This window comes from Periplaneta americana, chromosome 2, assembly GCF_040183065.1.
Source record: "Periplaneta americana isolate PAMFEO1 chromosome 2, P.americana_PAMFEO1_priV1, whole genome shotgun sequence".
Classification (NCBI taxonomy): domain Eukaryota; kingdom Metazoa; phylum Arthropoda; class Insecta; order Blattodea; family Blattidae; genus Periplaneta; species Periplaneta americana.
Genome location: NC_091118.1, coordinates 180554120 through 180568172, shown reverse-complemented (window position 1 = coordinate 180568172; position 14053 = coordinate 180554120). Strand labels below are relative to the sequence as shown.

Genomic DNA, 14053 nt, shown 5'->3' with positions numbered 1-14053 from the left:
TACTGTTTAAATCCTGAATAATCGCCACTTTGTTATGTCTGGTCCAGTTTGCTCTAGGCAGACATAACGGAGTCAGTTGAATGGCAAACCCTTCGGCTCATGAACAATACGATCTTGATTAAGAAATCTATAGATAGTCCTGAAGAGTCGGAGGCATATCTCAATACATGGTTGATGATTCCAAATTATTTTTGAATTATATAGTCTGATCTGTTTGGGTATGGATAATAAGTTTCAACAAATGAAGTTCAGTAGTAAATGTTTTACGGTGTTTTTATTTTATCCATACCCAAACAGACCACCCTGTATTAACAATTTCGCATTATTTCTATATTTTAATCCGTCTTAGACGGAGGCGAGGGTAGGGTGATTTAGTTTTTTATTGACCCATTTTACTTATCCTCCAGACCCTCTCAATCTGGAGGTTACATTTGTTGTTTTGTATGTGTTTTTTTTTACATACTTGACATTTCGGACCATCTACATCCGAATATTTTATATATTTTTCTTGTTATGAAATGTGCCTTATAATTTGTCTTTGGTGATGTTTCTTTTATTATTTTATCGTATCTTTTCAAACACTACCTAGGATCTGAGAACTGCTCATCTTTATGTTTTTTTTTTTTTTATTTGTGAAGAATTTTAGATAAGGGCGCAAATAGCCAGAGTAGCTGACGCGCCCTTTTTAAACCCCACTAACTAACTGGAGGCAAGGTATCTGCTCATGTCTTGACTCAAGATTCTAGCTTATTTTCGTCATATTCCGAAATAGTTCAAATAGGGATGCAGGTTAAGATCTCTTCTCTTCTCTTCTCTTCTCTTCTCTTCTCTTCTCTTCTCTTCTCTTCTCTTCTCTTCTCTTCTCTTCTCTTCTCTTCTCTTCTCTTCTCTTCCACATCTGTGGCCGCGAAACCAGGTGGCCCGGGTTCGAATCCCGGTCGGGGCAAGTTACCTGGTTGAGGTTTTTTCCGGGGTTTTCCCTCAACCCAATACGAGCAAATGCTAGGTAACTTTCGGTGCTGGACCCCGGACGCATTTCACCAGCATTATCACCTTCATTTCATTCGGACGCTAAATAACCTTAGCTGTTGATACAGCGTCGTAAAATAAATAAATAAATAAATAAATAAATAAATAAATAAATAAATAAATAAATAAATAAATAAATACTCTTCTCTTCTCTTCTCTTCTCTTCTCTTCTCTTCTCTTCTCTTCTCTTCTCTTCTCTTCTCTTCTCTTCTCTTCTCTTCCTTCATATTCCTTCTTTTTATTCACTCTTCTCCCATCCCTTGATCTCTTCTCCCTCTGCTATCGTTTTCTTTACAAAATCCCATTTTCTGCTATTTTTACTCTCTTCTTTCCTATTCTCCCGTATCGCGTTCTTTCTCTACTACGTCTTTTCTTCCTTCCTTTTTCCCTTTCAACCTTTCATCTTCCATTGCCTTCTGTTCTTTCTTCTATTCTTGTTATTCCTATCTCTCTTGTTTTTCCTGTATTTTCTCTGTGTACTTTCTTTTATTTCTTTTCTTGCTTTTACCTATTTTATTCTCTCTTCTCTTTTATCGTTCTTTCCTCTTTTTTTCTTTTTCTACTCTTTCTCCTATTTTTCTACAACCAATCGTTCTTCCCCTTTGTCATATTCTCTTCTTCTTTCACGTCTCATTCATCAATTTTCTATGTTGTTACACCTTTTTTCTTTTATTCTTCTCTTCCTCCACTCCTACATCGTATTTACATTTAAATATTTGTCAGAATTGCTGACTGAAAAAGTACAGATTACTAGCAACGTATTCCGAAAGTGTGTTTGACTTATTGTGACCCTCTTGTGTGCAATTCCCGTGTTTAATCTGCTGTTGAAGGATTCCGAAGACTTGTGTTCGTCGTCCCCCCATCTCGCTGACATGTAGCGCTGCCATATTCGCAATTCCTATGCTGATGAATAATAATCGCGATGTCTATCCAGTTTTTTAACATCTACACTGCTGCAAACACTTATGCAAAATAAAGGTGTTTTATAATCATATCTCGATTGGTTAATTATGTAGATTGCATGTCTGTAATTGTACAGAAAATGACACCAATGCTGCTTTACATATGGTTAGTTTTGCAGTTTGGGCGTGCTTTCGTAGCAAGGTGCCACTTTCGTGCTGACAAGTATTCCTATGCGTTGTTTGTGTCTGTGTTTAGAGATTCAATGGAAAGATATCAAGTATTATAGTAGGATCAAGGTTTAATTTAAAATTTGCATCAAATAAACTACGGAATTCAAATTCAATTAATAATCAAAATATACTTCTTTCATCCTTATTTTGTGTACATTTTGGATACAATTTGCTAAAATACGAAAGTAATATCAGATTTATTTCTCGGAGGAGGAAGCTTAATGTGCTATTGTGCCTGATCTCCTTCCCCCTCTTCTAGTTTTCCTCTATTTCATTTCTTCGTCATATTCTTGTTGTTACTCTTCATCCATGTGTTACGCACTTTCTCTTATTCTACTTCCCTCTGATTTTCTTCTTCGTCCTCTTTCTCGCTTATTTCTTCATGTCTGTTCTTTGTCTTTCCTTCCTCCCCTCTTCCTCAATTTCCCTCCGTCTCCTCGTGTCTTTCTTTCTCTCTTCCTTCCATTCTTTTACCTCTTTTTCTTTTTTCCCGATCATCTATTTCTCTCAATTGTTTCCATATTTTTATCTTTTTCCTACTTTCCTTCCTTCTCTTCTTTCTTCTCTTTTCCACCTCATCTTACTTGTTCTTTTTTCTTCACTTCGTTCTTCGTTTCTCCCTATCTTCTTTTTCTAACATTTCTATTCCTCATGTTCATTCTAGATTTTTATCTTCTACATTTTTTCTCTCTTCTGCCTCCCTCTCTCAATCAATTTTGTTCTATTCCTTTTCTCTATTTTTCCCCTTATTCTTCCTCACTTCAATCTCTATCTCATCTTCTCCCTTTCCTTCTTATTTATTGGCGTATTTGTTCCTTTTATTTTTATAAGTTGTTCCTTTATATTCTTCTTTCGCTATTTTTGCCTCCTTCTTACTCATAATTTATCCCCGTCTCTTCTTCTTCCTTTTCTTCTTATAGTTCTTTTCTCCCTTTCCTTTAAAGAAATTTATATTACGTTTCATTTAACGACGCTCGCAACTGCCGAGGTTATATCAGTGTTGCCGGTGTGCCGGAATTTTGTTCCGCAGGAGTTCTCTTACATGCCAGTAAATCTACTGACATGAGCCTGTTGCACTTAAGCACACTTAAATGCCATCGACCTGGGCCGGGATCGAACCCGCAACCTCGAGCACAAAGGCCAGCGCTATACCGACTACGCTTCCCAGGCCGATTCCCTCTCCTTTCTCTTCTATAAATTGCCCTGTTATTCTATTCTTTCTTCCTCTTTCCACTTAACTTCGTCCTTGCTTATTTCCCTAGTTCTCCTCTTCATTTCATAATTTAACCCTGTTTCATTGTTTATCTTTTCTTTTTATACTTCTTGTTCCTCTCTCGTCTATAATTTGCCTCCTTATTCTCTTCTGTCTTCCTCTTCTTACTTAATTTTGTTCTTCCTTCTGTCCTTTTTTCCTCATATTTTTCTTTATTTATTCCTGTCTCTTCTTCTTTTTACTAGTTATTCCTCTCCTTCCTCTCCTATAAGTCCCTCCCTATTTCTTTCTTACTATTATGTTAAATCTCTCTCTTTCTACTTCTTTTCTCCACATCTTCTCCTTTTCTTTTATTTTGTTGCTATAGTCCCGTCGCTCTAATTTCCGGCAGCCAATCACGTTGCAGGTCGGCTACATTTAAACGTATGCGTCTTGTGATTCGCTGATGAAGATGTAAAGCATTTCCTAAGGCTGGATAAATACTGAATATATAATCGCCCGCCATTTTGGCTCTTTCGTTGGCGTTCGGAGAAAGCACACGAGGACGTTATTTGCCGCGCAATTATTTGCTGAATTACAGTGGGTTTGATTTATTATCATAGGAGCTACGACATGATAATGTTTAACGGTGTGGCAAATAGATCCCTCGTCTGGTAGCTCGGCAACGAAAGAACAAAAATGGCGAACGATACTACCTACCTAGACTTTATAGAGCCTTGAGTTTCTAAGACGTAAGCAAAGAGGAGGAATCACGCCGGGAATAACAGCGTCGCGACTATAACTTATATTTCTCTATCTTCTCATTTTTTTCTTTTCACGTCTTCATCTTCTCATCTTCCTGACACAACTTCCTCCCTTCGATTATTCTCCCTCTTCCTCTAGTATTTCTTCTCGTCCACTCTTTCTCATTCGTCCCCTCTTCTCTCTTCCTGTCAGCGCTCCCCTATGACAACTGTGCGAATGTTTTTAACAGTGTAAGTGGATCCTGACAAAGGTCCGCTGGCAGATAGTCTGTGGAGTCTGTAATATTTGCTCATAAATTAAAAGTGTTCAGTTGGGGAACATGAGAAGAATTAAACGCTGATGTAAGCCTTCATCTTCCTCCTGCACCGTCTTCCTTGCTCGCGCCTGCGCGGGCCCCGGAGTTCTACGCTGAATATTAAGCAGATATTCTACTTTCGTGCCCACCACTAAATGAGCGATGCTCTTTTTTTATCTCGCGGTCGCGTGATTAGGTCGTGTTTGTATTATACGACATCGTAAATCCTGACGAGCCCGATCAATAAATATCTAAACTAATAACATTAATAGCAAATCTATGTTGTTGCCATCTCCAGAAAATAATGTGTATTCATATTATTGCCAAATGTTGGTCAAACATGGAACTCCGTACAATGTGATCTGATACACAGGGTGTTCACTTTCATCTGCTAAGATAGAAAGCTTCTAAATTTTATTGCTATGAAATATGAATATGAAAAACCTGAAATCGCATAAGGTCGGCGACCTCCTACAATAGTGTAAGGTGAACTGAAGGTCTGCCACTCTTGGGGAGTTTACAATATTGGCTACACATACAAACTAAACATACAAACAAACTATACAAACTAAACACGAAAAACTATACACATAAATTATACAAACTAAATGCACAAACTATACAAACTGAACACGTAAAACTATACACATAAATTATACAAACTAAACACACACAAAATATAAATAAATATGGGAAATGCGTGTTATTTGGTTGAGGAGCTTTCATCATCCAGTCTGCTCTAAAAAAAGCTGAAAGTTAGAATTTATAAAACAGTTATATTACCGGTTGTTCTGTATGGTTGTGAAAATTGGATTCACACTTTCAGAGAGGAACAGAGGTTAAAGTTGTTTGAGAATAAGGTGCTTAGGAAAATATTTGGGGCTAAGAGAGATGAAGTTATAAGAGAATGGAGAAAGTTACATAAAGCAGAACTCATGCATTTTATTCTTCGCCTGACATAATTAGGAATATTAAATCCAGACATTTGAGATGGTCAGGGCATGTAGCACGTATGGGAGAATCCAGAAATGCATATAGAGTGTTAGTTGGGAGGCTGGAGGGAATAAGACCTTTAGGGAGGTCGAGACGTAGATCGGAGGATAATATTAAAATGTATTTGAGAGAGGTGGGATATGTTGGTAGATACTGGATTAATCTTGCTCAGGATAGGGACCGATGGCGGGCTTATGTTATGGCGGCAGTGAACTTCCGGATTCCTTAAAAGCCATAACACACACACAAAAGTTATACAGACTGAACACATAAATTATACAAACGAAAGACACAAACAAACTATCCAAATTAAACACATAAAAACTTTACAAACTAAACACATAAATTATACCAACGAAAAACACAATTACTATAATAGTGAACACACAAATCATACCAACTAAACACACAAATTATACCAGCTAAATACGCAAGAAACTACCCAAACTAAACACATACAAAAATAATATATGAATACTTCGCAACTATACACAGTTTACAGAGCGTTCTTCTAGTCTTTTCCATGCCTGCCTGTCTCTCTCGCTGTTCTCGTCCACTGCGCTCCAGTAAATCTCCGGAAAGCGCCCGGACCATCTTCTCCTTGGACGTTTTCTGTTCCTTCGCTACCTATCGTAGCTCCCCAAGCGCATCACGATTCTGGGTGGGCACCGGTCCCATATACTGGCCGAAATTTCATGAGAAAATTTCTTCCTCCATGATAACTCGAACCAGCGCGCATTCCGTAACACGAGTCCTAGATAGGATGTCTTAGACCACGACGCCATGGCGCGGGACCTAATATGGTATTAGTAATTTGTATTAGTAATTTATAATTGATACGCGCAAGAGAAGCAACACTTCTAGAAAGTGCTATATCAATACAGGAATTATTCCTCGTAGTGTTAGTTTTACTGAATCTTTTTATGCCATGCATTATGTAAGAAAGAAGAAACAAATACGACAACAGACTCATCAAAACTGGAATACTAGATGGACGACATGCACTAACAAGAGACACCTACTTTCCAACAATCCACGACCGACTCAAAAGCAATCACTTCAAACCTACTTTCGTAACAACGCAGTTTCTTTCTGGAAATTTGGAACTTACTTCGACAGATTCAACATTCCAGCAGACATCGACTCTACATGCTCCTGCCGCGAAGACCTTCACAGTATGAAACACCTTCTATTTGACTGTCCTATTATTGAAGCAAAGAGATTTCAAATAAAGACACATCTTCTGGACTGCAACACCGAATACAGGACTCCACTATGTGAAGTGATCAAAAAACCTTGTTGCTACGGACAATATATAGCCTTTCTGAACTTTATCTTTAAAAGACTGTAGATACATAATTCACCATTATCTGTGTAAAAATAAGTAGTATAGATAAGTAGTATACCGTATAACAAAAACTAAAACCCTAGCATACCGCTTGGTGAATTAGGGTCCTTTTCCGCGAATATTTAATAATAATAATAATATGTAAGAAAGTGACAGAATTTTTTTTTTTTGCATGGTACCACGAGTGGCGTCAGAGTTTACAGAAGAACCATTCATGTCAAAACGTTACAATTTTTCTCTCCTGTAAGCCGAGTATACAAGATTTTGTCTACCCCAATTTGTTATGTAGCAACGAAAACTGGGCAAATAAAACAGCAGATAAATCGAGAGTGAAAACTCTTGTTTCTGTTAATTACACGCGTTAAACTCATAACAGATCTTTGACAGTTAATCTATGATATTGTAAACAGTGAACAAGGTATAAAAAAGTCTTGTGTCGAAATGGGAATTATTCTGGTACACGAGATGTTAACAGAAGTCAAAAGGAGGGAAAATTGAAGCAGCTGTTGGCAATATATCATCTGTTGAAATACCTCCATACAAAGACAGTCTCATAAACTGATCTACTTAACATATTGATGCGTATTTGATAAAGTAACATAAACATGGTCTCCATCTGCATAATTAACAATGGAAATTGCTAATTTCTTTCTTTTTTTTTACTTGTTTCTAACATTTACATTACACCAGCCCTTAGATCACTCTGCAACTGAATGCGACCTGCATCCTGGGCAGTCTGATTCTATGCCTGTTTCCATAATTATATGTGTCATATTCGTGAGACTTCGTAACTCATAACCAGTTATAACGTTCTTTTCATACATGCAATCATTCTTAGATTTGAAAACTGATTAAGAAATGACATATAGAGGGAAAGAGACGGAGAGAATTCTCCTTGGTAATTTCTTTAAATGCTGAGTCCGTTTTCCAGGTGTGAGCAATATATCATGTTTAACTTCAAGCCTTCATGACTTTGTGTTCTAGTTTTTATGTAGGAAATATAATGGAAAATAAATGCTATTAATACATACGATGTATGTATGTTGTCTTAAATATGACTGTCCGAACTCTCTTGTTGTTTAATCTACGGTCGCATAGCAACTATACGCCAGGGGTAGACAAAATTTGTAGTTTTTAGTTGAGAATACAAGCCCCTTGGGAAATTCTTACTGCAAAGCGTGACGTAACGTGACTTGATGCACGTTCAGAATTTCAAACAGCGGAATCCCGTAAACATTACCGGAGGGTTTACGGAGTGGTATTAAAATGCTAACCACACCCACAGAGACATCAACACAGACATGGAAATACTACACATCCAACCAAAAAAGCCAGAAACTAAACACACTAGAACAATATGAAATATACAGACACACGAAAACACACCCCAACGAAATTCTCAACACACAACTCAATTTCAGAACACACACACTCTTTGACTCTACATTACACCACACGAACACACCCTCACAGGAAACAAAACAAGAGGCGCCAAGACCAACAACGACCAGTTCTGAGGATGACCCATGTAAGGTCGAAACATGTTCATTAATTAATTAATTAATTAATTCATTCATTCATTCATTCATTCATTTTATTCCATAGATCTTACATGAGCAATGAAGCTTTAAGATGTGGAACAAGTCAAAATTTTACAATATTACAATTACAATTTTTACAAATTTTTATAGTTTTACAATTTAGTAATTTTCTACAATTTTTACAATTTTTTGCAATTTTTTACGATATTTTGGCGAGATGTAGTGAGATGAGGTGAGGTCCCAGGATTCGCCAAAATGTTACCCGGCATTTGCCTTTGGGTTGGGGAAAACATCGGAAAATCCCAACCAGGTAATCAAATCAAAGGGAGGTAATTTAATCAAAGGTGTTGATGCCAAGGACTCGCCATAGACCATCCGGCTTCAGTCCCACGGCTGTGGAAAACCTCGGAAGAAACAAAGACCAAAGGGGGATCCAACCCAAGCCCGAACGCAGCTCCGGATCAGCAGCCCAGCGAGTCTGCCGACTGAGCTACATCGATGGCTCTACTAAAAGTATACAATACATAGCCAATCAGATTATTAAATTTACAAACGCAAACGATCATTCATCAGTTGAGCTATATGTATAATACAAAACAAGTAAGTTAATTAAATTTAAGGCATAAACAAGTTACGTTAGAATTTAACACAAGAAAGTCTTATCATACATATTCCGAAGTGATACAGTGTTAAAAGTTGTGTAATCAAGATGTATAAAAATTTCCAGTTGAAAAATATTGAAAACTAAATGTCGTCGATTTACAAGCAAAACACATTAAGTAAAAGGCGTATGTAATATATATAATGTAATGTGTATGAACTTAGGAATTGGAAAACAATTTACTAAGATATTTTGAGGATCCAGTTTTGTAAAAAACTTTTAAACGCCTTTTTCTCAGAATGTGTTTTATTTGAAAATCGAAGTGTTTTATATTGTCTACTAGCAGTATGAAATGTTAGCTGGTTAATGTGGGAAGAAATTTTCGTAGGAAATTTCGGCCCGAATGTATGGGATCGGTACCCATATAACACGAATTTGGGAAGCTACATTGAGTAGCGAAATCTGGTTTCGAAAGATAGCTTTAACGGCTGGGGGGACCATCATGCTAACGACACGTGACTGTATTGTTTGGATGATCTTTCACCTCTTGCTCAGGATAGGGACCTATGGCGAGCTCATGTAAGGGCGGCAACGAACCTCCGGGTTCTCTAAAAGCCATAAGTAAGTAAGTAAATAATTAGCTCACTCCCGAAAGAGCCGAAATGTTAGCTCGATAATGTTCTTGGAAAGGCAAAATCAAAAATATACACTAAGGTAAAATAAAAGTATAAACAAGCAATATTAGAAAACGAAATACTGTTAATTAAAATATAAAATTGAAAGGACTATTCTTAAGACTTCGTTTTTGTGATATAGATTTGGTGCAAAAATAATTTCTAAATTTCCTTTTTAAAACCAAAATAATCATTAATGTTAGGTGTGGATAAATGATTATTATTAATACGAGTACAAAGAATTGTATAATGTTTGACCGAAACTAGAGCTATGCCTCAGATCAGATTGGGTATTACACCTAGCTTTAAATTAGTGGAACAGAAATAGCATATCTTTTTGTAATACGAGGGGAGTCCAAAAATAACCTTAATAATTTTATTGTTTTATTAATGGAATATGTACAATAAGACTACAAATACTTCATCACTTTTCAACATAGCATAACAGGAACACTTGCATTCAACGTACTGGGGGTTATGTTGAAAAGTGGTGAAGTGTCTGTAGTCTTATTGTACATATTCAACTAATAAAGTAATTATTAAGGTTACTTTTTGACTCTTCCTTGTATAAACTTGATATTTAGACGAGTGGTTGATTTTATTTTTGTAATGATATGTTAATGATATAATATATTCGTAATTCTTTATTGCTTAGCACTCTGAAATCATTATAGGAATATATGACATTTATTGGATAATCTAAATTCTTATTTAAACAAACTTTAACTATTTTCTTACTAAGAATTTCATTTTTAATACATGGGTTGACGAGACTTGAAATCACAGCGTACAGAAGACGATTTATTTCTGTATAGGCTATGACAGTGGTAATCAATATTATGATACGTGTACTTCCAGGGTACGCGGATTTTTCTCAAGGGGTACGCATTTCACTGACTAGGTATGTAAAAGTGCTGATAAATTTATTTTGTGCGAGATCGTGCGTATTTGCTTGGTTTCCGCACAAAACCAATCCGCGGTAAGTCTAAAATTCCACATTCAGTATTCCCAACCTAACACACATAACAATTTCCCTCTTCTTACCGCTTAAGTGACATATTGATTTTATTATTTTTAGAGACGTTCAATATAGTAATGATTATAAATTGGAAACTTACCACTGCAATTTCACCTAAATTGCACTGTTAATTATTGTTTTTAAATATTTTCAAAACTTAAGTAAGCTCTAAATCATTACATAACCTTACCGTTTGTATTAAGTTCGCATTTATAGACTGGGGGAAAAAAAAGACAGACGTATATCACGGCCTGCTGGAGTATAGTAAACACAGAAAACATTTTTTAGGAACAATGTTGAAGATAGATATGTTTGTTTTCCAAAGTTGCCGTCATTGAACAGAAACCAAGATGGAGATTTCATTGCAACTAATTAGAAATTCCTATTTCAGGTATGTAATAAACGATCTTCGCACAAAATAATGTACGATACACGAGCGGTATGTTTTCTTCCAATTCTCGGAAATTAAAAAAGCTCAACTACGTTTCGCTTTTTCAAACTTTTCCTCGAACATCAAAACTTCAACATACCGCTCTTGTAACGCATATTACTATTACATATTCAATTAATAAAACAATTATTAATGTTACTTTTTGACTCTTCCTTGTATAAACATGATATTTAGACGAGTAGTTGATTTTATTTTTGTAATCATATGTTAATGATATAATATATTCGTAATTATTTATTGCTTAGCACTCTGAAATCATTATCAGAATATATGACATTTATTGGATAATCTAAATTCTTATTTAAACCAACTTTAACTATTTTCTTACTAAGAATTTCATTTTTAATACATGGGTTGACGAGACTTGAAATCACAGCATACGGAAGACGATTTATTTCTGTATAGACTATAACAGTGGTAATCAATATGTGGTACGCGTACCTCTAGGGGTACGCGGATTTGTCTCAAGGGGTACACATTTCACTGACTAGGTATGTAAAAATGCTGATATATTTATTTTATTGTACGTGTTGATAATTCTTGCGGTGTAAATATTTTCTTTTAAAACATAACCGCTTGTTTTTCCTCACTTAGGTAACATTTTATATATAATTCATTACTGGTATTATTGCATTAATAACTACAATAATAATAATAATAATAATAATAATAATACTAATAATAATAATTCATTTTGCACACAACATCAATCACAGTCTTTTGTTATTTCATATATAATGGCAATGCGGTGTTTGGGGTACGAAGGTAAAAAAAATGTATTTTGGGGGTACGCTAGCAAAAAAGATTGAATACCACTGGACTATAATATAGGACAAACTTACAAATGAAATTAACTGAATCATGCACCGTTAGGCACAAAATTATTCAAACTTACGTAGATAATGGCAAAGAAATAGGTCTATAAGTTTTTGTGAAGTGTTCAGGTCTTCTATGCAGAACGGCACAGAATGCTGGTTGTAGTTTCTTGGTTGAATTTATCCATAGATCAGCTACAACATCTGAAGAACTACGGGAAATCGAGTATAACATGGCTCCATCATTACCTTTTGAAAGTAGTAGTTGAAAAAAAAGTTAACCATCATTACGAATTGATCTTTAATCGATTATGGAGGTCTTAGAATAGGAGAGGAACAAAAAATATGATCATGTTAATATATGAAGTGGAATCTGATACAACAGGTTCGTTAACTTTTTACAAGTGCGGCATAATATCGCATATGTTCAGTGCAGCTAATTTATTTGACTTCCCCGCATTGTCGAACTCGTGCACCACGAGGACTGCGGAGTCTGCGCGTAGCTGGAGGAACGGGAGGGGCGTGGCGCACTCTGCCCGGAGGAGCATGCCTTCGAGTTTACTGTACCGTAAGGAAGAGCTGATGTCAGTCGCTGGTTTCAACATTAAAACATTCAGCAGTAACAATCACTATCATCATCATCATTATTATCATCATATCCAAAATTACCATCACTATATATATCATAATCATAAGTAATCATAACTATTATCACCATTACAGTCACAATCACATCACCACTATAATCAATATAACCATGCCAATTATTACTATTATAATCATCAGTATCATCGCTATCACAATCACCAGAATCACAAGCATCATAACAATCATAATCTTTATCTAAACCATAATCATAATTCTCTTTATCATAATCATCATCGCCGCTTTAACAATCATCATCACCATAATCGATATAACAATAATTATCACCATAATCGATATAACAATGATAATCACCGTAATCAATATCAGAATGATCGTTACTATCGTCGATATAACAATGATTACCACCATCATCGCGTTAACAATGATCACCACCATCATCGATATAACAATAATCACCACCATCATCGATATAACAATGATCGTCATCGTCATCGCTATAATAATGATCGTCACCATCATCACTATAATAATGATCGTCACCATCATCGCTGTAATAATTGTCGTCACCATCATCGCTATAACGATGATCGTCACCATCATCGCTATAATAATGTTCGTCGCCATCATCGCTATAATAATAATAGTCACCGTCATCTATATAACAATGATCGTCACCATCATCGCTGTAATAATTTTCGTCACCATCATCGCTATAACGATGATCGTCACCATCATCGCTATAATTGATCGTCACACCATCGATATAACAATGATCGTCACCATCATCGCTACAACAATGATCGTCACCATCGTCGCTGTAATAATTGACACCATCATCGATATAACAATGATCGTCACCATCATCGCTGCAACAATGATCGTCACCATCATCGCTGTAATAATTGTCGTCACCATCATCGCTATAACAATTATCGTCACCATCATCGCTATAACGACGATCATCATCATCATCGCTATAATAATGATCGTCACCATCATCGCTACAACAATTATCGTCACCATCATCGCTATAATAATGATCGTCACCATCATCGCTATAACAATTATCGTCACCATCATCGCTATAACGATGATCGTCATCATCATCATCGCTATAATAATGATCGTCACCATCATCGCTGTAATAATAATCGTCACCGTCATCTATATAACAATGATCTAACCATCATCGCTGTAATAATTGTCGTCACCATCATCGCTATAACAATTATCGTCACCATTATCGCTGTAATAATGCTCGTCACCATTATCGCTATAATTATGATCGTCACCATCATCGTTATAATAATGATCGTCACACTGAACGCTAATATAAAGATACAATAAAATTATCAACACCATCTATAACAATGATAGTCACCACCATCGTTATAATAATTATTGTCATCATCATCATCGCAATGACAGTGATCGTCACCATGAATGTTATTACAAAGATGATCACTTCTTCGTTATAAGATTATCACCATAAACGATCTTCACCATGAACACTATAACCATGATCATTGCCTCAGTTATTGACATCGCTATAACAATAATCTTTATTGCTATAAAAATCGTTGTCACAA

At 35.9% G+C, this 14053-nt stretch overlaps 1 protein-coding gene across 5 annotated transcripts in view; it reads left to right on the top strand.

The window, feature by feature from the left end:
- dac (dachshund family transcription factor) overlaps positions 1-14053 on the top strand; it is a 1230461-nt gene that overhangs the window by 818777 nt on the left and 397631 nt on the right. The gene's annotated exons all lie outside the window — the stretch shown is intronic.